The 23,382-nt window shown below is 44.0% G+C and overlaps 1 protein-coding gene and 1 long non-coding RNA gene across 9 annotated transcripts in view; one reads left to right on the top strand and one right to left on the bottom strand.

Annotated features, from left to right (window-relative positions):
- Nucleotides 1-11,931, top strand: part of LOC133126216 (uncharacterized) — a 34,849-nt gene extending 22,918 nt beyond the window's left edge. The window contains exon 3 of the long non-coding RNA XR_009708516.1: nt 11,372-11,931. This is a non-coding gene — a long non-coding RNA (uncharacterized LOC133126216). The remainder of the gene's footprint in view (nt 1-11,371) is intronic.
- The window catches only part of ncoa2 (nuclear receptor coactivator 2), an 82,502-nt gene that overhangs the window by 42,688 nt on the left and 16,432 nt on the right, over nt 1-23,382 (bottom strand). For 5 of the 8 annotated variants that reach the window (XM_061238178.1, XM_061238177.1, XM_061238175.1 and 2 more), the window contains one exon: nt 10,854-10,939. The exons of 1 other annotated variant lie outside the window; for it this stretch is intronic. The gene's annotated coding sequence lies outside the window, so the exon portion shown is untranslated. The remainder of the gene's footprint in view (nt 1-10,853; nt 10,940-23,382) is intronic. 2 more of the 8 variants (XM_061238180.1, XM_061238179.1) reach the window with 1 other exon arrangement.

Here is a 23,382-nt window from a genome sequence, read left to right as displayed (position 1 = left end):
CAGCCTTCCTGGCTAACTACTACAGACATGTTATTAATGCCTATTTTCCCTTTCAAACAAGCAAATAAATAAATCCCCCTTGAGCGAGAACTCACTCATTGGGCCCAGTGTCTAATTATAGCAATATAACACCATTTATGTTTAACTGGTCAATCCTTTCTTCTTGAGATGGCAAAAGGCCTAAAACTTTCAAATAGTTTCACACAAAGGAACATCTTTTGACAACCTGCAATTTGTACTAAAACAGAGCATGCAAATGCTAATCAATTTGAAGTCTCCATATAAGTGTCACACGCACATATTTCTGATCCTGGTGAAAGAAGCCTTAAGGAGTCAGTGGGCCTATCAGGACGCCAGGCCCACGGTCTCCATAGCAGCAGTTCTAATGGATGTTATCATTGTAAGGAGGGGGGGTTAGCTGTTCATCGTTGCGTCACACAGTATCACCGTATTTTCTGTGTCAAGTGATCAGTGAATCACCTTACCAGAGAAATGCCTTGACCCATTTTTTTAAAACACAGCGTCCACATTGCTTGTTCAACACTACATTACATTACACTACATGGCATTTAGCAGACGCTCTTATCCAGAGCGACGTACAACGAACACTAGTCTTCTGCATTAGCATATATCACACTTCTTAATTATTCCCGGGTTACTGTGCTCAGCAGTTCAGTGCCTCTTTGCTATTCTGTTAGGCAACCAGAATACAGGTTCTGCACAGTCACAGTAAAACACAATGGGAACGGGACTCCAGTTTTGAAGCCAGAAAGCAGATTGTTAGATGCCTTTAACAGACTTGTGAGAAAAGGCAGAGCAGTGAGATATTAAGTGTACTGATATTTACCATGAGTAAAAGCCACCCCCTGTGCACCCACATAGGCACTGTTCACCCAGGGGCTAAAAATTCCCAGAGAGGAATGTGCCTGTAATGATCCACACTGCTACGACAACTCACTTCACTTTTCAACAGCGGTTACAGCCCCTTCCCAAAAAGGCTGTTTATAGTACTGTTGCTGGATCCAAGACCCTTCAAAATTGCCATTTTCATATCACAGACAGAAATCCACATTCATCACCAACCCGGAAATACGGCAATACAACCGCTTTAATGTAAACAAGCGTCTACGTACAGTAGACATAACAAAACCAAGCCATTTCTAAAGCGGTTTGAACTTGAAAGTCCAATAATAACAGTACTAAAAATGGGTGCAGCAAAAGCACTTCACTTACTTGCGCCTTGGGTACTGCCAGAAAATAGAGAGCATGTGCCATGCTAGCAGAAGCTGTGCATGGGAAATTAGCGCTAGCTGCAGCACAGCTTCTGCTGGGGGGAAACCCATTTCTGTACAGCTCAATAAACCTGGCAGTGCAATCTCAGCAGGCCCTTTGGTGTGATGAAATTGTGGATTTAGGCCAGCTCCTGGGAGCCTGTGAATCCCACAACCTCAGTGCTGCGTTTCTTCCAGGTCAGGTCAAGGTTATCGCCACTCTCTTACAGCGCTGGAAGCACATCAATGTCTGGTGTTCATCAGACGCTCGGAACGCCATAGCTATATTCAAGTATACGGTGCAGTTAAGATCAATGTGTAAATCCCCAATTATGAATGGCTCACTGATGCAACCTGAATGTAATTTTAGTTGCTGATCCCTTGTGGATAAGACATGTATATAATTGCATTTTAACAGTGAGATAATTCTCTCCATCTAGCAACGCAGAATAAGGGATTGTGAGCGTGCATCACTGTAATAAGCACGCACAGTGTGGCACACTAAGCCCTTCATTACAGTTATTTAATGTCTTCCAGAGATTACAGCTACCTGCCTTTTATATCCAGAGTAGCCCGAATATAAATTAATTATGCTGTACATGCAAACGCAAACAACATTTCAATTACAGTCAAGGCTAAAACATCTTCAGTAGGTTACACCTGAACAGAAGCCTCCCAATCTGATCATGTTGCTGAATTCCGGGACTTTTCATTCCCTGTGTAAACCAACCAGCAGACTCCACTTCGAAGCTAAGTGTGAGCAGACAGCGAGGCAGGGGTTGTGATGATATGGAATATTAATTATTGATGATGAGTGGAGAACAGTCCAGGCAGGCACTGAGCTGGCCACCTCTTTCCACGAAAAGCCCAGACTGTTTCTGAGGGAATTCAGCTTGGACAGCCCCCCCCCAAGGAGTGCTCAAAAAAACGCCAGCAAGAGAGGAGGAATGAAAGAGAGAAGGAGAGAGAGGGAGACCATGTTGATTTTCAGAGTGAAAATGAAAAGCAATAAATTGTAAATATGTCAGTCAGACATTTAGAGGACACCATAAATAAAATATTCCGGTAGCTTTGGGCAGATGAAGAGTTGTGGCTCAATCACAGAATCATACCAAGCGCATCCACCTTCCGTAGCTGAGCAAATGGGTCTATCCCGCCTCCAAAAACACAGCGCTTCCTGCTGAGGTTTTCAGGATCCCCCAGGTAACGTTGACGGCTGGGATTTTACAACCGGAACACTTTCATAAGCCTAAATGCACCGCCATTTCAGTGGTGGCTGCCACACAGGACCATTGGGGACCATTTTAGGACCTGAAATGATGACATTACTCAAATTGAAAAAGCATGCCTGGCTAAACCCTTTGCCTTTAAATGTGAAAGGTAGGCATATGCTTTTAATAAATTAACACCAATGAAGCGTCCCATAAAAGCCCCAAAGCCTGGCCCTGCTTGTAATCCAGTGGTAATACAATTAGTACAGTCCAATGTCTCACAAAGTAGACCCATTACGGAAAAAATCCAGAGGACAGAGGAGGGGGTTCGCAGGTCAACGGAGCCATAAATTAATTAGCTTGCAAATTGATTGGTTGAGCTAAACTGCTGCATATTCGCTCAAAGCTGATTAGCCAAGGTTGCTAGGTCTTTGTCAGTATGGTTAGCGGTTAATTCCGTCATCTCCCGTTTTACTTTCAGAACAAAAACAAAGAACCGATGAACTTCTTATACCTCTTTGGTGATTTGTGGTCTTAATTTTCCCAGCTATTTTCAGCTTTATAGTGCAGGATTTCTGTAAAGCAAAAAAAAAATGTTCCCAAGGGAAAATAAATGGCCCCAACCTTCTCACAAAAAAAGCTTATCAATCTAGAGCCAAATTACAGACATTTGAAGAATTATCTTTTTCTCTGCAACAGTAGCTACAGTGTAATTCTCAGAGGGTGTCTTCCTATTTCTACATACTTCCATTCCATGATATAATGCTACATTTCATATGCAACTGAACACTTTTCACATCTAAAGAGTGGTGTGAGTTCAAATGTTGCGTCTCACATTTTGTTTTTGCATCTTTTAAAGATTCCTGCAGAAGTATGCACACAGACTGAAAAGAGACATACTAACTCCCAACAGAAAATGTGACATTTGTGTAAGTCTTTAAGATTGTAGAGTATGCTAAAAATGACATTTTAACCGACCCCAAAAAAAAAAACCCACAAGTACTTCGCGCAATCTCAAAGAAAAAAATAATCTATTAAAAAGACTAAAACAGTTACCTTACAGATGAGAAGTAAGACAAAAATAAATACAAATCAAGGTAGTTGAGCTAGTCCAGATAGTGGTTTCTGCTAACTGACCCTCAGACGCATTGTCCCGTGCTGACCAGACCTGGAGGGTCAGAAAGTAATGGGGCAGCCAGATGCTATGCTGGAAAAGACGTGCCGCCAATTATCAGAACTACTTCATGTCTACCCCTCAGTCACTGCCTGGGGACCACATCTCAGCTGTTGCATTACTCCCAAGAACTGTCACCCCTTGACATCAAAACCGCACTCTTGCACAAAGTGAGTCTTCACTCCCCGGCGATGACAGTTCAGCCCCGACTGCGTGAGCTAATCATCTGACGGCTAATTATCCAGCGCTGCCTCCATGCTGCAGCCTGCCCGCTCCGCGTTTCTCTCAGGACCACGGGCTCGTATTAGTGGGCGCTCTGTCGAATTGAAATCACAAGATCTGCTTAAAAACAGGAACTAACTGGGAGGTCCTTCCATGGAGAGCGTTTTGCCAAGTGCATTAAAAACGTAACTGCAGTGAGACGTTTTGTAAATGAAAGAGAATGGGACGTAGGCAGATATCCAGGTGCGCTCACGTTCAGACACAAAAGGATTTCTCTACTCTCAAGAGTTCAGTTTTCCAAGATGAAGAAATCCATGCTGCCATGTGTGAAGTGGGCTCTGTATATGCACGCTCCTGTTAATGGTGGAGGTGTGTGTGCGTGTGTTTGCATGTGCTCCCATTTTCTGCACAGGTGTGTGTGTGTGTGTGTGTGTGTATGTGCACGAGCGTTCATATGCGTGCACCAATGTGTGTATGCGTGTGTATATGCGTGCGTGCGTGTGTTTGTGTGCGCGTGTGCACACGTGCATGCATATGTGCGCACCCCTGTGTGTGCGTGTGTGCATGTGTGCGTGTATGCGTGTGTGCGTGTATGCGTGTGTGTGTGTGTGTGTATGCTCGCTCCTGTGCGTATGTGTGTGTGTGTGTGCCCGTGTGTGTATGCACGCTCCTGTGCGTATATGTGTGTGTGTGTGTGTGTGTATATGTGTGTGTGTGTGTGTGTGTGTGTGTGTGTGTGTGTGTGTATGTGTGTGTGTGTGTGTGTATGCGTGCTCCTGTGTGTATGTGTATGTGCGTGTGTGTGCGCGCTCCTGTGTTTACTGCGGAGGTGAAACAGGAGCAGACTTCCTCTGGCATGGAAGGAGCCGCTCAGTCTGGGTGCATCAGAATGCAAGCTCCGCAACCTGGAGGGGAGGAATCCCACAGGGGGGGCTGATAAGTCACTGCCCCTGATCCTTATCTGCGCGTATGCCCCTCCTCTCGCCCCATGCAGAGGGACCTGCGGGAGCGCTTTGCGGCCATTAGCGCTCAGCGCCACTGCTGTATTCCTGTGGGCTGGGATCGCCAGTCACTCGGACACGCCCGGTGTTTATGGGGTGCCGACACACTGCCTCGGTGTGACTGTGCCAACGACCAAACGTTTCCCAGAGCAGGCCGCTTTTAAAGGACTTGTGTGACACAGAACTTCAGCACTGAAAGCCTCCTGAATATGGAAAACGGTCGGATCATAAGCCGTTACTTTGGGTCTGGGCATCTGCATGAAAGCTTGCACACGCACCCATGTTGCCAAGTTTCAATAATGACTCAAAGTGAGCATCTGGAGTGAGGATTGATCCCTCCTTATGTTTCAGGTAAAATTATTTCAATATTTACAAGCAAAACACATCCTGAAAACCACAATAATATGTGTGTGGTCACTGTCAGAGAATCCATCAGCCACTCCCCAAACCCCATAAACTGTGCTATCAAATTAATATTATTGACTACAACAGAAGATCAAATTCAACGAGTATAAGGATGGTAAAAATACATTTGATATTAAAAAATTCTCAGGAGAAAATGCTTCAGTCAAAAAACCTCCAGCTAGACCATTCTACCAGAAACACCTTGTCTAAACTTTGAGGAGACTGCCTAGTCCCTGTCAGAGAGCAGGAAAAACAGAAGGAGAATGAGGAGAGTGGGGGATGGGGATTAAACGCAGAGACAGGAAGAGGAAGAAAATGGAAGGGAAGGAGAGATGTTCACAGAAACTGCCCCAGGAATGCGTACAGGGCCCAATCAGCAACTTCCCCTTCCTGCTCTACAGAAACAAAATCTGTAAAACTCAGGTTTCACAATACACAATATACAAACAGTCTATTGAAACAGGTAACCACACCAGAGCTGGCATTTAGAGAACAGGACAGGTAAACAGGCTGTGTGATCAGGGCACAGACAGAGGCCAGTTTCTTCTTCTGTCTCAACTACCTCTTAATCAGGGAGAAATATTTTCCTAAATTCTTGTTTTTGCTCTAGATAGCATCAATATGCATCTGTATTGTGACTTCAGAAACATAAGTCATCCTTTAAAAAAAAAAAAAATAATAATAATAATCTGAATGAGAATGCAAAAGAGCAAGAGGGCAAGCAAGAGAGGGAGGTAAAGCGAGCATGAGAGGGATAGAGGGAGAGGGAGAGATAGGGAGAGCCGTTCTCCCCTACCAAGCTGCAAGCCTGGTCTCCAGCCACTGTCCCAGATGGCAGGGCAGCTCAGCAGAGAGACAGGCTCCTGTTCATTACCAGGACGTAATGGCCTTAAAGTGCCAGCATCAGACAGCAGCAAAAAGCCAACTTCCATTTACCGAAAGCTGATCACATTCATGAATCTTTTAAACTGACAGCCACTTTGAGATGCCACTGGGAAGAACTGTATAATAAACACATTAAGCAGGAATGGTGGATCAGGACTACTTGGCACAGGCAGTGAGAGGCCAGCGGAGAGACTTGAAAAACACATTTATTTCTCTAAAATTCATCCAGTGCCAAAGCTCATCTATAGTGCCACAGGACATGTATTGCTACTATACGTAAAGAAATAAAATAAATAAAATAAAAATCACATCCATTTTCAAAATGCAGTTACAATGAACGTTAAACGTTTCCGCCTTATTGCGATGAATTAGTTATATGCAGGTCTAGTTTATTAGATATATATTCATAAGATTTGAAGAATTGCTTTTATTAGTCATTGCCAATAGGAATACAGGGATCCACTTCGGGACACTGGGGCTTGTCCAGATGACGTTTCTGTAATACACACCAAGAGAACATTGACCCCATCCATGGGCCTCAATACAGACATGGCACAGCTTTTCAATGCAACTACACAGTCAATTCACTTTCATTCATTTCATTATAGCTGTACATGTATTCCTTCACAAATAGTTGGGCCTGACCTGATTGACAGTCAAAGTAAATATCATTAAAGATAATAATAATAAAATAAAACATGCATGCATCTGGACAAATTCAGTCGGCCTTTTCATCAATTTCTACCAAACTAAAGTTCACAATCAGGAAAATGCATCTGCCAAGAGGGACACAGAGAAATAAAGAACAATTCATGATCAGTCATGAACAGTCTGCTTTCATTACAGGCTTAAATAAAGCAGCCACTTTTTAGCCAGGTATTTGCTTTTGAAATGAGGAACTTCTACTGTTGTTTTGTTACACTTTGCTAAACTGGTTCAGTGTGTGTGTGTGTGTGTGTGTGTGTGTGTGTGTGTGTGTGTGTGTGTGTGTGTGTGTGTACATACACTGTGTATAGCACTCCCATGAATAAAAAAGCAAAGAAATCTGAAGTGTTTACTGTGTGAAAAAGTTATTAATTCATTTTAAATTGAATTAATTCCCCTTTCAAGTACCCAGCACAAGGAAAACCATGACTGCCAAAGAATGTGGTATCACCTCAGTTTTACCATTCAGTCAGGTGGTCTATGAATGGGTTATGAAAAAAAGATACAGTAAAAACAGTTCATAAGAAGCCTAGAGACATAAGCTGTATCTATTAAGAACAGGGCGTCATAAAAGAGGAACTCTTTCTAAAATCTACATGACGCCAAAGCCTCTCCTTTGTCTTTTCAAGGAGGGAAATGTATACAGCCAATGTGACTATAGCCGTGGACTAAAAACCCTTGATGCCACGAGGCGATAAGTAAGCACTGGAGCCACCCATTATCAGCCCTGGCTCTAGTTAAATTGAATCAGGGGGCCCTTCCAGCCTGTGCCATATTCCACAGTCTCCCCTTCCATATGCTCTCTACTTCCATTAAAGGCTAAAGCCAGCTTTTACAAAGGATCTGGCCACGTGAAATGCACAGCCAGTGATGGTCCCAAACAAAAGAGGCCACCACAAAGACCTTCAGCCTGCATCCCTGATCAGTCTTTTGTGTTGGGGAACTGCATGCAGGACGACTGCGGCAATCCCAGGGTCCTGGACTGGCCCTCGTACGTCAGGTTCCAACAGTCCTCAAAAGTCATTTTCAAAAGCATACAATGACTGAAAACGTCTGCGGGGTAGTGTCTTCCTCGTTACTAAAGGCAACCAGGCATCCCTTTCCCTCCGTTTCCTAAACGTTTGTGACGCGAGCGTGCTGGAATGTGCAGCCTGTGATGTGCTGTTGTTTGTTAAGCAGTGAGAGCGCAGTTTGAGCCCTGTGGAGAATGTCTCCGTTTAACCATCATGCTCTCAATGCAAATGAACAGTAAAAAACATGAGTGCTTTCATTACCAGCAGCCACCTGAAAAAACAACAGCTTCAGTAACTGAGCGAAACGCTCCAACGCTATTGGAGCAAGCACTCCATAATATGCAGTGAGAAAGTCAGGATCAAACAGTGTGGCTGAGCCACTACACAGACACTGTGTGCATCTGCACTTCTCTGTCCCTCACATACTGAACTACAGGGAGTCTGTGTTGGCTATATGATGACAGGGGCTTTTTTCAGGCACCTATGATAACAGCACAACAAATTATACAATGATACCAATCATATAAATTATAAGATTGTAATCATTTTAATATAAGCCGGCTAAACTGCACAAATGTAATGGATTAATAAAATGTAAGTATGCATGTCATTAAGACACTAAAATATTTTCCATGGATCCTGCAATGAAAAGCATCACAGCACTTGTCCATCTATGGCTATAAGAGAGTCACACCCATGACAGTTGAGTTTAACAAGCAGCCATGTCCAGTCTGGAGGCTTCCTCAGCAGGCCAAATATAACCACAGATAAAGCACTGTGTGTTTCAGTGACACCCGTGTTTCACCTGCCAAAACACAGAGCTGCTACACCCAGGAAGTCAATGTCGTGGGAGTCTGAGAAAATTACGGTACGTGATCTCATATCTGAAATCCTGGAAATTTTCTTACGCGGTCCAGGGGACTAAGTTCACACGGCTTCAACTGCCAATAGCCACAACAAATACGGCAGTCGCACACAGACATAATAATACTGTTTTGCAGCCTATGGGAACCCACCTGCAACAACCGCCACCTCAACCGCCGACTCCGGAGCGCATAGGACTTCAACAAAATGTTTGTGGGCTGAACTCAATCTGAGATGAACTGCTAGCCTATAGACCAGCAATCATCAAGTTCTGGACCTTGAATCCAAATCCGGATTTTCAACCGCAGAAAATCAAGGAAGAACAGCAAACTGCTTTGATCCAATACTTTAAGCCTGAATTTGATGCAGGCCACAGCATGAATGTTACAGTTGTATTTTAATGGAAAACATGTTTTTTCCCCTGATCTGAGGGCCCTCTCTGAAGCAACATGCAGGGTTAGGCTGGCTCCCAGGCTGGAGTCCCCGCACTGAGAGGAACCCCCACATTTCCTCCACCCACCCCCACATTTCCGTCACAAGCTCTTTAAAGACTGCTGACTCTACACTGAGAGCCAGAGAGCAGGTGCAAAGGAGGAATTGCACCCTGCTCTTCCAGAACATGTGTGTGTCATTACGACCTCCATGGTCTTCAGCACCAAAGAGCCATGAGGTCCCGCATGCCAAGACAAGAAAGAGCCAAGACGAAGGGGAGATCCTCCACGGTCTCTTCTGAATGTTTTGCCAACAATCTCCCCCACAAACTCAACCAAGCCCCACATCCCAATTGAACACTCTTTCCCTGCAAACTCAACCAAGCCCCACATCCCAATTGTCGACCAGGTCCCAACCTGGTCGACGATTCAGGGGGACAAAAAGGAACCACAAACCACAGCTTATCTGCTCTGTCATCTGCTCCTAATGACAGCTGACAAACTACCAATGTAAATCCTTTTTGAGCTGCTGATGAGATAGGTCCAAACCACCGCCCCTCCCCTCCCCCATGACCCATCCCCCCGGCGGCTCCACCCCCACCCCACGGAAAATCCAGCAAAGCAGAGCACTCGAAAATTCCTCTAGCTTCTGATGCTTAGCTCAGAAAAGTGGTTTCCTTTTCACTAAGATAATGGCTTGCTCTTTTGTCACATGGCACAGAGGCAACAATCAGCTGCCTCGCAGCAACAGTTGTAGCGTAGTGCACAGGCGGACAAAGACACACACAGGTCTCTGTCGGGGTTTACCCTTCCCCAGTTCCCCTTTTAAAAATGTTTTCTCAAATTAGATTTCCCTAATTCAATTAGTTATCCAACACTCATTTTAGCATTAGCAAAAAAGAAAAGAAAGAAAAAAAAAATTAAGATAGAGATTCACGGATATCTGTGCCCATGTTGTAAAAGAGGAAATGCCACGAGGCAGTGCTGTCAGACCTCCCACATAAACCACATCTAATAAGACTTTCATTCAATAGAGAGTTCACTCTAGGGGACAGGTTTTTCCCATCTAAATAATCAGATGATCAATCAGTTCCTATGTCATCAAAATTTCATTGTATGAGGCCAATGTGTCTACCTTAGACAAATAAGTCATAACTGTCATGTTGAGAACTTGAAAATCTTATCATGGAGAAGAGCTTAAATCTGTAATCTGTCAGCAGATAGCATAGTTTTCAGACATTGAACATAAGAATGATAATATTCCATATAAGAGCACTGTGCATTTATTTGAGCTATGCTATAAAAGTTTACTTTAAAAAGTAGGCCTATTTCCCATAGTTAATGCTATCATAAAGCGAAATTAGACATTTTTCATCGAATCAACTTTTACAAGAAATTTCAAGCAGAAGACGTTGCCTGAGGTCTCGGTCTCAGTGTTTATAAATAGCACACTAGATAAACAGAACATTAAGGTGACGCTAGTAATGTGCGAACAATAATAGTCGACTTCACTGATAAGTGTGGTGTGAGCCAGGCCCTCGTGGCCCATCTGGCTCTCCCGGGATCCTGTGCAGGGGGAGTTTGGGAAACTGTTGCACAACATCTCACCACAGTGATGCTGCTGGAGGAGAGGGGGGAGAAACAGCCAGAGTAAACACTGGAGCAGCTCACCGTGGCGTTAGTCCAAAAACACCCCTAAGGCATTTCGGCTGCAGGGGAATACATGGCTCTCTTTAGGCATCATCCACTTCACTCTGCTAGGGAAAGAAGAAGCGCAGGGTTACGGCACGTCCTCAAGACGCACAACACGTTCCTAGCAAGGCGCTGGCTGCGTTCAGTTCCTGTGTGTGCGTTTTCTCCTCATCATCTCACTTATTTCCATTTATCTTCTTATCCTTTGAATGGCATCAACTCGGATATAGACAAAACAAAATCACAGTTCACGCAAGAAAAGACAAAAATTTAGTCAACATTCTGTAGAACGGCAGAACAACTACATCCAAGCAGCGCTTTGACATGTACCCGTGTTTTCAGAAAATAGGCTAAATATTCCCCAACTCAAAAAGCTGGTGTCTACTTTCATTTCTCTGTAAAGCCCCCTTCGCAAAATCCTGTTTATGAAGAAGCGCAACTCATCATGTCACGCTAGGGAGGCAGTGGGTGTGAGAATTATTTTTGTTTGGTTTTAGAAATGACTGTCAGCGGCAAGTGTCTGCAGTTCCCGCAAAGAGGCCGTTTGTGTGCGGCCTCCGATCCCAGAGCCGTTCCTGAGGCCCGGAGCACCTGTCTCACAGGAGGCCAGGAGGTCGCACTGAAGAGGGCAGCTGAGCTTCCCCAGGCACAATGCCAGAGAGAGGGGCCTAACCCCCACCGCCGACCAGCCCCACAGCGGCCCACCAGCCACTCTGGAGACCACCTGACTCAAGCGCCTCAGAGAAAGCACACACGCAGGCAGCCCGTCAGGTGGTGCTCGGGGTCTGAGTGGAACTCACCCCCTGTGGCTCCCCGAGGGAGCAACCGCCGCCAAGGTGAGAGTGACGTCAGGGGAGAGAGAAGAGCGTGATCGCTTCCGCTAGCGCTAACGACTTTATCAGAAATAAGGTCGTCAAAAACAGGTTGTCTTCGACTCCCGACACTTAAATGTTGAATACTGTCACAGCCTTCAGTACTATGGAACACTGAATTTAATATTGTCAGGTTTTCTGCAAAGAGTTGAAGAAATGACATTTAAAACATACTGTATTACAGGTATATCCAGTTTTGTGTGTGGAAAAGGCGAGGGTGTTCTGATCACATGAAGGCAGTAAATAACCATTACGAGTTCCACAGGCAGCAGATGGCAATTGCCAAACATCAAATTCCAGCATTTAGACTACATTTCACCCTGCATGCGTTACCAACAAACTAAGAAAAACACACCGACTGCCGATCTTCCTCTGACCAATCCCTGTGTTGGACAAGTGTTCTTCCTCCTTTATCTTCAGACACATCATTTTCAGACCCAGATTTTACACACAAAAGGCTGCTTTTGACACAAAGTAATGAATATAACCTCCTACCTACTTTTTCATATTCTATGAAAATTACTTATACATAGTAATAAAATGCACCAGTTAGAACTATAATATTAGCAAACACATAGCATTGCATTTTCAGTTTGGTTTAAAAAAACAGAAATATCTTAAAATATGCTCACTTACTCTTCTTCAGATAAGACAAAGATGCTGGTAAAGATGCTGAAAAGTTAACATGGAATTCCCCAACCACGCCTTTGTAAGTCAGAGCAAATTCACTTTGAAAATCCCTATAATGCAGTTCTACTAAATAAATACATTTTGGTGGCATTTAACCTAAAAAGAGGAATGTACTATTTGTCAGGTTTCTAGGAACCTTGAAACAAGCCAAGGATGACAAAAGTCTATTGGCTCCTCACTAAGACTAACAGGTGCGAGTCAGTAAAATACACTTTCTGAAGGTATTTTTTAGCTTTATGATTACATACTGTCAGTAATACCCTTTTCACACTAAAATACATACCACTACCCATTTATTTTCATTGCACACAATGCCACCCATTTTATAACAGGCACAAATTTCATTTCGCAGAATGTCAAAACTAGCAGCACTTATGTGAACTGCTCTGTAGATTTGAGAACAACTATTAACATATTGTATTCACTGGTAGTCCTTCATTCTTGGAGACCAAGTTCTTTATTAGCTCTTGATACAGGTCACCGTCAAACTGACATACATTTTAAATGACAAGGTCTTTATATGGTAGGGACATTCCCGCTTTTGTAAGGAGACTGCATGGAGAGACCTTTACACCCTATTTAAAAACAGTCATGTCTCATTCTCCACATTGACTTCAGGGCTCTGGGATAATACGTAAGGACAGCCTTTATCAGAAAAAGAAAAACTGAGCTAGTCAGTGACTGACGGGCACAAGCCGATAAGAGTCCATAAAATACAGCCATAATGTCTACACTACAACTAACAATAGTAATACCACAACTTAATTCCACAATTTTACTGAGGACTCGAATAAAATACAGGTTCAACTGAAAAGGGCTTAACGGCATCGACTGGAGCTGGCAACCTGACCTAAAGTTACTAGCATCGCCCCCTGCCCTACCCCCCCATTAAAATGACAAAATTTTTATTTTATACGCATCTCCATTCATGAACTTGTGCACTTTGCAGTTCCTGACTCACAGAAGGGGAAAGCCCACTGAGGGAAAGGAGACTTTTTGGAGGGTAGGCGGCAGTAATGAAGAAGCTTATGCGGCTTGGCACTCACAAAACGAGAACACTTCAAACCCGGGCTCCTGGCGCATGTCGGGATAGCCAGTGCTCGGGACAGAAGCCCTTCTCTGCCAGAGCGACATAAAGCGCTGTCTAAGGGCCGCCGCGGGGCCCTGCAACAGTCACACAATTAATCCGCCCCTTTAACGCAATTCACTGGCAGCGCAAATCCTCCCACGCTAAGCCCAGCTCACAACCCCTCATGACCGGCAGAGAGTCAACGCATACGCTCTAAACATTTCTACAAAACTTCCCTCCAACCATTAATGAGCCCCGACTGAGACTGCAATCGCAGGAAAAACTGGTGATAAATAAAGAGAAAGAACAGAAGAGGACTGTCGATGAAATTGTGCACGGAGAGGCGTTATAATCACGGGCTCCTGCCCTGCAGGCCCCGCTGCCTCCTGGGACAGTTTGCAAACTTATTAGATGAGAGCATGAGGTACGCCTTTTTAATTATGTTCAGCAAGTAGCCTAATTAGACTGGGAAAAAATACTCCTGCTCATCTGCCTGATCCCAGGATTAAACACGGTGCTGCTCCAAGATCTGAGGGAACGCCGGACTACTCTGCGATAAATGCTTACAATCCGACTGAAGTGCCACGGAATGTCGACTTGAAGAATAAGGGCATTTACATGCAAATCCTTTAATGGGCTATCATTCGCCCCCTAGTATCAAACTTACAGAAAGTATCAATTTTCAACCATCACAATTGGATAGAAACTGAACAATAGGTCTTTTCCTTCTAATCGTTAACAAATATCTAGCTAAAGCAGAAGTCAGGTTTAGAACACATCTTTACAAATGCAAATGGCAAACAAATGCTGTGGATGCCACAATCCATCTATGGAGAAAACGTGACTGCACACACCAGCTCTCGCGCCTTTCTTAGCCCTCTGTTAGCTGAGGATAGGTTGATCCACAGTGTTTTGCTGAGTCACGATGTCCTCTGCCCTGTCAGACTGCCCACCAGGGTGGAGGCTGCAGAGATACTGCTCTCTTTAGCACAGCCATCATCAAATCTGGACCTCAAATCCAAATCTGGCCCAATCTTTTCTCCCAAGCAATTAGCTGAACAATTAGTTCTACTGATTGGCCAGGCAGTCTTCACACCTGACTCCCAGGTAAAGGGAAGTTGGAACACCAGCAGTCCTCAGACATTGAGGGCCATGATTTGATGATCCCTGCTTTAGCGGATCCTGATCGAAGCTGTCGAGATACTTCCTCTCTTTGCCAGGTAGTCTGCGTTCTTGCCCCTCTGGCTCTCTGAAGCTGACTTGACTTTGTTGTCAAGTGGCAACAGACACGTCATTTTACAGCATTTCAACAACTTCTTGCGGACAGCAACTCCAAATGAGTCACACACCACCACCAATGGGGAGTAGTACGGGTGTTGTGATGAGTGTGTCTCAGATGACTAAGCTAAGGGCGCCTCTGATTCTCTGCCAGATTAAAAAAAAACTCTTTCGCTTTTATTTATTTTTTTGGAAGCGGCATATGTTCTGCAGCAGCTAGTGACACCAAAATACAAGTGTTCTTTTAAATGAACACAAAGCAGACGTGCACGTCTGGGCGTATGCACACAGAAAAACACACACAATATGCACATGTCTTGTCATATGCATAAACATGTCTCGCACATCTACATATACACACATATATACTGCTGCACACAAGTGCGCATTTTTATGCACGCAGATGAGTACACAGTGTTCTCTCACTCTCACTCTCACTCTCACTCTCACTCTCACTCTCACTCTCACTCTCACTCTCACTCTCACTCTCACTCTCACTCTCACTCTCACTCTCACTCTCACACTCACACTCACACTCTCACTCTCACTCTCACTCTCACTCACACTCACACTCACACTCACACTCACACTCACACTCTCACTCTCACTCTCACTCTCACTCTCACTCACACTCACACTCACACTCACACTCACACTCTCACACGCTGCCTGCATCCTCCTCCATGTTTCCGCCCCTCACGCACGAGCGGCAGCTCTTCCCCGCTCGGTCCTCATGGTGTAACTCGATCAGCGCCCCAGCGCGGGGAGGGGGATGGGCCCAGCGATCCTGCCATCTGTAGGCGCTTTGCAAACTTCTACTGGCCAATGCCGCTGTTACAGGGTCAAAAGTTTACAGTATTTCCCCCTCACACCCTGCCAATCGAATCACGCCTCTGGCAGTAGGCAAACTTCATGCTACTCTCAAAGCAGATTTTAACAGTTTTTTGGTAGCTGACATTTTTATTGTTCCTCGCAAGCCACATTTCACATTATGTATGCCTGAACAGAAACTATATGACAAGCAAACAAAATAAACAAAAAAAAAAAAAATTTATGCTTAAGAGTGAGCCACATCAAAAAATGCACTTTGTATAAGGTAAATGTGCTGATCTCTTTCCTTGCAATGTTACATTGAAGCATTTCTGCAACCCATTTGTACAATCCAATATTCCGAGACTCAACTCCGGCTATTTCAGGATTTTGTCATCCCATGCCAATTTATTGACAAGTCTATTTACAAAGCAACAGACAGTTCAAAGAGACAGTTAATGAAGCCAGTTCTGAAAAGCACAGAAGAGTACAGGAATACAAGTACTATCCAGGATGTCAGAATGGTATGGACCTTTAAAAGAATGCTAAATATAGCAGCTCTAAGGCAAGAGTGCACCTGGTTCAACAGTTGGAAGTTTCATGACTGTGAGACTGGCAGAGTGAGCCCTGGAGTTTTGAGGAATTGAAACTCTGACATCGACCTACTCTTCAGCCTGTCAGTGAAGACAAAGCCAAACTGACGTCTCCAACAGCTTTCAATTCAATTCACTATACAAATGCAATGGAGCAGGTAACATAGCTAAATGCTAACAGAAACGTAGCAGCCGAGCTTTCAGCAATTAGGCTACAGGTCCATCTATATCTTTAACCCCGTGGGCAGGTGCTGGACCCACTCATGAGCTTGTCTCTCAGGGCTAATGTATTAAGAGACATTAACAGTTAATGACATCACTGCTCAGGAACCAATGTTATACCTCGAAACCAAACATTTCACACAGTGGAACCTGACCAAGATCACCAGGTCAGTCACAAATGCTGAATCACTGTTTTTCAATTTTTTATTAACTCGAGAACCATACAAGCAGCACTGACATTAGGCTAATCTCAGAGTCTGAAGACAAGAACTAAGCAGCAGTACCTAAATTCTGGTGACTTGTGGACATTTTGCACCAGGGCCTTCTCTTATTTCCCATGCCTATAACCTTGCTTTCCTGCTGCCGGCCTTTTGTGCTTCTGTGTGCGTATTTACATGGCTTCAGTAAATACCTGAGCACTGAATCACGCGCCATGGCTCTCAAACTGCGCTGCCCACATTATTATTTCACAGACACACTCCCGGCCATAGGGAGGCCTACTTCCAGACTATGATTAATGTATGTTACTAAGCAACCCTGCTGGTAACACAGAGAGGCCAGGGTGTTAGCACAGCACACCCAGCAAAACGCACACACACACTCCGATTTCACAAAAGCAGTTCACAAAATGTAAGGACATAGATTCAAATTACCAAGTGAGATGGTAACAGTAATTACTTTTAAAGAAAACAGGAGTTAATACTAGTCTGTTGAGCAATGTGGCTCCATAGCTGCAATACAGCAGTTCAGATCCACACCCACAGTCAGATGACAACAGCGAATTCTGACCATAAAATTCACCATTTCTAATTGTGCATAACAGTCACTATTCACACAAAACGATAGGCAGGGTGTAGAAATTACATTTCTTGCATTGCATGATGGGGTAGCTCCATAAAGTGGGTGAGTTCGAGTGCAATGACTGCAATCCTTTATTCATTACTGTTGTACGTATATTTCTAGCTAGCAACAGAGCACAGCGGTTGGTGAGCCGTTCGGCATGTCTTCAGCCTGACGAGTTTTCATTTGGATTCCACGGAATATTGATTTTCTTTATCAATCAACGGTAAATTACTGAATGCTTAGAAAGGTATAGTAAAAATCAGTTGCTGCTCTCCACAGTTGATTGATATCACATTGATTCACAGCAGAAAACCTTGATGGGTTGCTGGATTATAACAACCACACTTGAACATGATTGCATGATTGTCTGTGTGTGTGATTGTCAGTGCTATTTACAACCCAAATAAACATGGTGTATTAATTCCTTTTCACTAACACACTTCTGATGTCTTTATACAAACAGATTTACATATTGAAACTATAAGGTCACATCATGACTCAACTCAATCTCCCTGAAACCAAACGTCACCACTCCAGTGAGTGACAGAAACTCAGGAGCACTGAATAGTTGAAGCATGACAGGGCTTAGAGCAAAGTGTGACTCCTGCATTTCTTGATCCTCACTAAAGGAAAGTCACACAACCAGTCTTGTGATTTCACGTGCATTGTAAAGGGCGGGGGGAGAAAGTGAAAATGCTTCGTATAGGCCCCAAAAAGTACACCGCTGAAGCAGAACCACCGCCACGTAACAAAGCAACAGCGTGCGAGGACGACGGGTTTGAACACTTCAGCGGTCCTCCCCTGGCGCAGAGCAGAGCTGTGACTGATTTGAGCCTGTGGCTTCAACACGAGCCTGCCTAGGTCACAAACGCCTCACAGAGCAGAGCTGGGGACCCTCATCACATGGCCTCCTCGTGCAGATGGTGTCCCGCCCATGAGTCCCAGCTCTGCAGAGCTCACCTGGAGCACATAGGACTGCAGCTTTCTGAGGACCATCCATCAGCTAACATCTGCAAACAACAAAATGGCCACCACCTACAATTCCACCTGCTCATTTACTTCTGTAGGTCGACTACCCGTGTGGGAAACACAGCAAGTAAAGCAAGTAAATAAATGAATGTTATGCAATTTTGGACTTTAATCTGGCCAAGGGTGCACTGGAGCCCTATTCTGTAAGCTGCAGTGTGTCGGTGGATCGATCGGGACTGAAGCACACTTGACTATAATTCAAAAGAAAACTAAAAGGCATACTTCAATGTATTTATTTACCATTTCAAGCTTTATATGTATCTGACCGTAAGCCGCAGCTCCAGTTTTCAAATACTTCAAAGGTCTGCCACAGAAGAACTGAATCCCAATGGCAAAAAGAAACATCTCAGGTCAACTTGCACCATACACGACACACTCTGAGTGCCAAGCGGTGCAGTCTCGCTTCCTCGGGAGGCCAGACACAGAAAATGAGCCCAAGCCTTAAAACCCCCACCTGAAACCTTCTTGCCAGCTCTGGCCTAACAGACATACGTGTGGGATTCACTGGTCTCTTCAATCAAATGCAGCATGGGGTTTTGGGAGGAGATCGCTCAGCAGCTCAGGCGGTTGACTGAACGGGGTCCCCCTAGTGCACTGCCTGCTGCGGCCTGCTCATCCTTCCTTCTGCGTTCCAGACAACCGCACGGCTCACTTTTGGCTCCGCACTGAAACTGCGTATCTGATTACTTTCTCCATTATAACCCATGGGGCTGGCGCTGGCGCCTCAGGCACATAGGAGCTGACAACAACAGTGAGAAGGAGGGAAGGAGCAGCCTGAAAGCTGGACTCAGCTGTTTGTCTGTGGCACTGGTACAGGGGATAACTGTAAATCCTGTTTTACCTCATTAGGAGCGCTCTTGCCTCTCCCAGAACACTCGTAATTGGACAGGACATTGAGAAGTTACAAAGCATCCCAGAAGATCTCTCTGCCAGTTTAAAGCTAGCTTTGTGCGGCGCTTAAAATCAGAGATCAAATGGTCGCTGTAATTTCATGGCCCCGCGCAACGACTTCGCATCCAGCCTTCCTTTAACTGCCGATTGTTGCAAATCCCCTCACTGCCTAAAACTCCCCTCAGCTAAATGTTGTTTACTAAACGTAAATTACAATGATGTCACCATTTCATTTTGACGTGCATGCATTAGCGGTTATATGACTGCATAAAACTTAAAAACTCAACCCCAACTTTATTTAATGAGCACCTGGCTGCCACTGAGATCCATTTCTTAATGGGCAGAACTAAGCTCACCCCTCACGGTCAGAACCAAACCAATTTAATCTTGTTGTGGAGGTTGACTCCAAAACGAAATAAAAAAAATTGCAATAGTGTGTGAGAAAGGCCTGAGGCACATCCGCAGCTGCGGGAGGCGTAATGAGAAACACAACATGGACCAGGAGGTGCGTTGACAGAGCAGAGCCCATGGTCAAACAGAAAGATGTGCCTTCCTCTCTGTGCTGGAGAGCTTGTTGACCTAAGGGAACGCTGACTCCGCCGATGTGAAGCAGCAACATTAGCTCATGGGCCACAGACAGCAGCGCACATGTGCACACATACATTACTCCTCCTCTGCTCCCTCCCCAGAGGAGGACCCACGAGAGAAACAGGAGGCTTCATTTGATTTGGGGATTTTCCAGCCTACAGGAAATCATGCTGGAAACAAACGGCAGGCCAAAAAGAGAAAGAAATGAAAAGAAAAGAAAAAAAAACCCCAACAAACCGTTTCTCAAACCGTTTTAGATTATTACACTGAATTGTGTGCATTGGACCTCGTGGCAACTCCATTGTGTATCAGCACAATTTAATGGCAAATGAGATGAAAGTGCCAGATTGTACTTAAACGCTGTTGATTCATGAAACGGAGCGCAGCAGCCCTGGCCAGTGTACGGGCCCTTTACTCTGTAGCATGTGCACTTGTTTTTTATTCTGGTGCCAGATGGGAAGGAGTCGTGTATTTGTTTTGACGACCTATAATTCCAGGTGCCAGAAGCACAGGCGTTAGAGGAGGACAGATGAAGAGAGGCAGGAGGGGTAATCGCCTGTGAGCGGCCAGCTCTTTGAGCCGGTGACCTCCCAGCGCCGCACACTTAATCGAACACTGGAGGAGAGCGGGGTGAGGGTGCTCAGACACCGAGATGAGTGACGTGGAGGTGGCAGCTTCAATCTCCGAGAGACGTGCAATCTCTCCACAGCCCGTGGCTGTAACATGGCACCTTTCTACACGGCTGGAAATTCCCTCCCATACAAAGCACTGAGCAAGGACTTCACTTTCTGCGTTATCTGTACTCTGCTGGTACATGTTCCATATTCTTTTTGACAACGCACAAAGAATATGAGGAGGGCCCGAGGGCGGTTCTCCTTTAATGCGACTGGCTCTCCGATGCATTTAAAACTTGGCTTCATGCCGATAATAGAAAAATATACAGTAAAATTATGACAAAATTTTCTTTGTCAGTATAGGTTATCGTTTCCAATGTTGCATTGTAAATGGTCAGCATGTTGGACAGTATGTTACCTTCCACTTGCAGTAAAGAGCACATTATGACCTATGGCTACTTGCCAGACTGCGCATTCTGTTTTTGTTTATTGCTGTATGGATATCCACAGCTATAACCTCCAAGCAAATGCTCTGAAACTCTAACCATGTGGGGAGGTGGTTCCAGACAGATTCTATTTGTAGAGACTGGCTTGTTCTGATTGCTATGGTACTGAACACTGTGATTAGGCCCAATTTACTTGAAATATACCATGAGTTGCAGTGGCACTGGCTAGATATTGGATCCGTTTGTAAGCACCGAAATGATAGACTGTGAAGGGAAGCCAAGTTCTCCTAATGACTCATACTCAAATAAACAGAGTGCAGAACACTCAAAACTACCACAAAATTGTGGAAATCCAAGTATTGTCTGCCACAGCTGGGCACTATTGGAAAATTAGCCAAGCATTTATCCTACACTTGACTCTGGGGGTCCTGCTTCCAGCACCAAGAAGTGAAAAAGGCTAAGCTTTTTTATTTTACTCTCAGATGTATCACATTAGCTATAGGTCTAATGGCAAAATCTTAGGAAGCCCATGTGTAAGAAAATTATTATTTCTTACCGTTTCACCAAACAACCATAAAATCCCAAAATTTACAAGCGACCTCAGACCGCTCCAGAGGAGCTGACATTTTGGCACCGCACAGAGCGAATGAACGAGCTGCATGAAGCACGCAGTTAAAATGGCAGCTCTCCACGCGCAGGCAGCTGGAGTGGAGGTTCAGGTGTAGCTGGGTGTGCGTGGGGGTGGAAGTGCCGGGCCTCCCCTGCTCCGCTCCCATCGCAGACTGTGCTGCATAAAAGGGTAATTAAATTAGTGGGCCAGTTTACAGAGTTAGCAAATGGGCAATAAATCGTTCAATCTGCAGCAGAAAGGATGGCGCTCGGGCTGTGCACCGTGCCATCTGGAGGAGACCTCTAGCACCAAATGGAAAATTTCAATCTTGATGGAAGAAGGGCAGAAACCTGAGGAAATTCTACATGGGAGCATTTGAGGACCAAGAATTAGTCAGAGCATCAAATCTTATAATTAGGTCACATCAAATTTGCGGTTTTCTATCAAACTCATTAGTAGGCCAGCATTGAATACGGAAATTAATCAAATTGAGGACATGCACAAAAATCCTGTGTTTATTTCTTCTGTACATAATGTTTAACTGTTCAAATCAGAAAATACAATATGCAATGTCTTCTGGCAATATATACCACTGCCCATTATCAATGTGTGAACACTCATTTTATTTCCTACATTTAGATGTATTAACCTCAAATTACATTTTATTGCAAATACAATTTCAGAGATGGAATGAATCTAAACGTAATAAATAAAATGATTTCCTGACAAGAGCAAGTGCACAATGGCCCTACATAAAAATCACACTTGCATTGTATGATACTCTAACTGCTGTATAGCTCTACATAGTGTAATTAGATTTCTGAAATAACCAAGCCTAATTGGTGATGAAATTAGCAATATATCCACATAACTTCCTGTAAATCCACAGGAGAGTCAAGGGGGAGAAAGCTTAGCTATAATACAGCACATTTTATCCATCTGGCCAGTGTAACATTCCTTCAGTTATTCCCAATAACGGAAATGACTCATGAATAAACTAACCCATTTAGTTTCATCTAGTTCTTACATAACAAGGCCAGTACATTTCAAACATTAAATAAATTTAAAAAAGAGGCCAGGGAAGTCATGGTCAAAGATCATGTTCAAAACTGAGAGATCAGGACCACCTGGAGCCCTGATCATCTGACCAGGACAGTGAAAGAATCAATAGTACGTAGTTCTCCATACCTTCTTTCCACAACAATGAGGACGCTAAACACTGAGAAACTAACTTCAAATTTAGCATCCAATGGCTAGTCCTTTGCTTTCTGACAGCAATTTAGGCTTGGTTAGCATGTCAGCTTATGGATGTAGCAAGCACCTACATTTTACCAAAGTTTTTGTTTGTAATTAAGGATATCGTATATAATTTGTTTCATACTTCCTTATAATTATGGGAGTTTGGGCTTGTGGTTTAAAGCAATATAATACACTTGAAGTGACTCCAACACAGCTTGTAAAGGGATGTCACACCTCCAGGGGTTGTACGTGAGTATATTATCTTATTTATTATTATTATTATTATAAGGTTTAATCTTATTTTTGGAACGGTTTCCTGTGGCACATGGAACACGAGACTGCTGTGCTCAAGGACAGTACTGGAATGATATAAAAACAAATATTTAACTTTAGAATCGCATTATAGAATTTATAATTTCATATGTCCAGACTCTGGAAACATAACATCGCTGTACATGCTGCTGTTGAGTTGCCTGAAGTTTATTTTCTTGCTTTAAATCACAGACTTGTTAAAGTCCGTATACCGACCATCATAAAGCCAGCAGGTTATCAGAAACTTCAGCGAATGTAAAATATCCTTCATATCACAAACTTTTGCTTCCTTGAGCTCTATACAGTATTAAGCATTCAATTAAATAAATTAAATGAAATATGGATTTAGAAAATAGTATTTTCACTTCAACATGTTATGTCAAAACAAAATGAAATGTTTAT

This window comes from Conger conger, chromosome 4, assembly GCF_963514075.1.
Source record: "Conger conger chromosome 4, fConCon1.1, whole genome shotgun sequence".
In the NCBI taxonomy this organism is placed as follows: domain Eukaryota; kingdom Metazoa; phylum Chordata; class Actinopteri; order Anguilliformes; family Congridae; genus Conger; species Conger conger.
The sequence above is the reverse complement of the archived record's forward strand: the minus strand, read 5'-3'. Positions and strand labels throughout refer to the sequence as shown.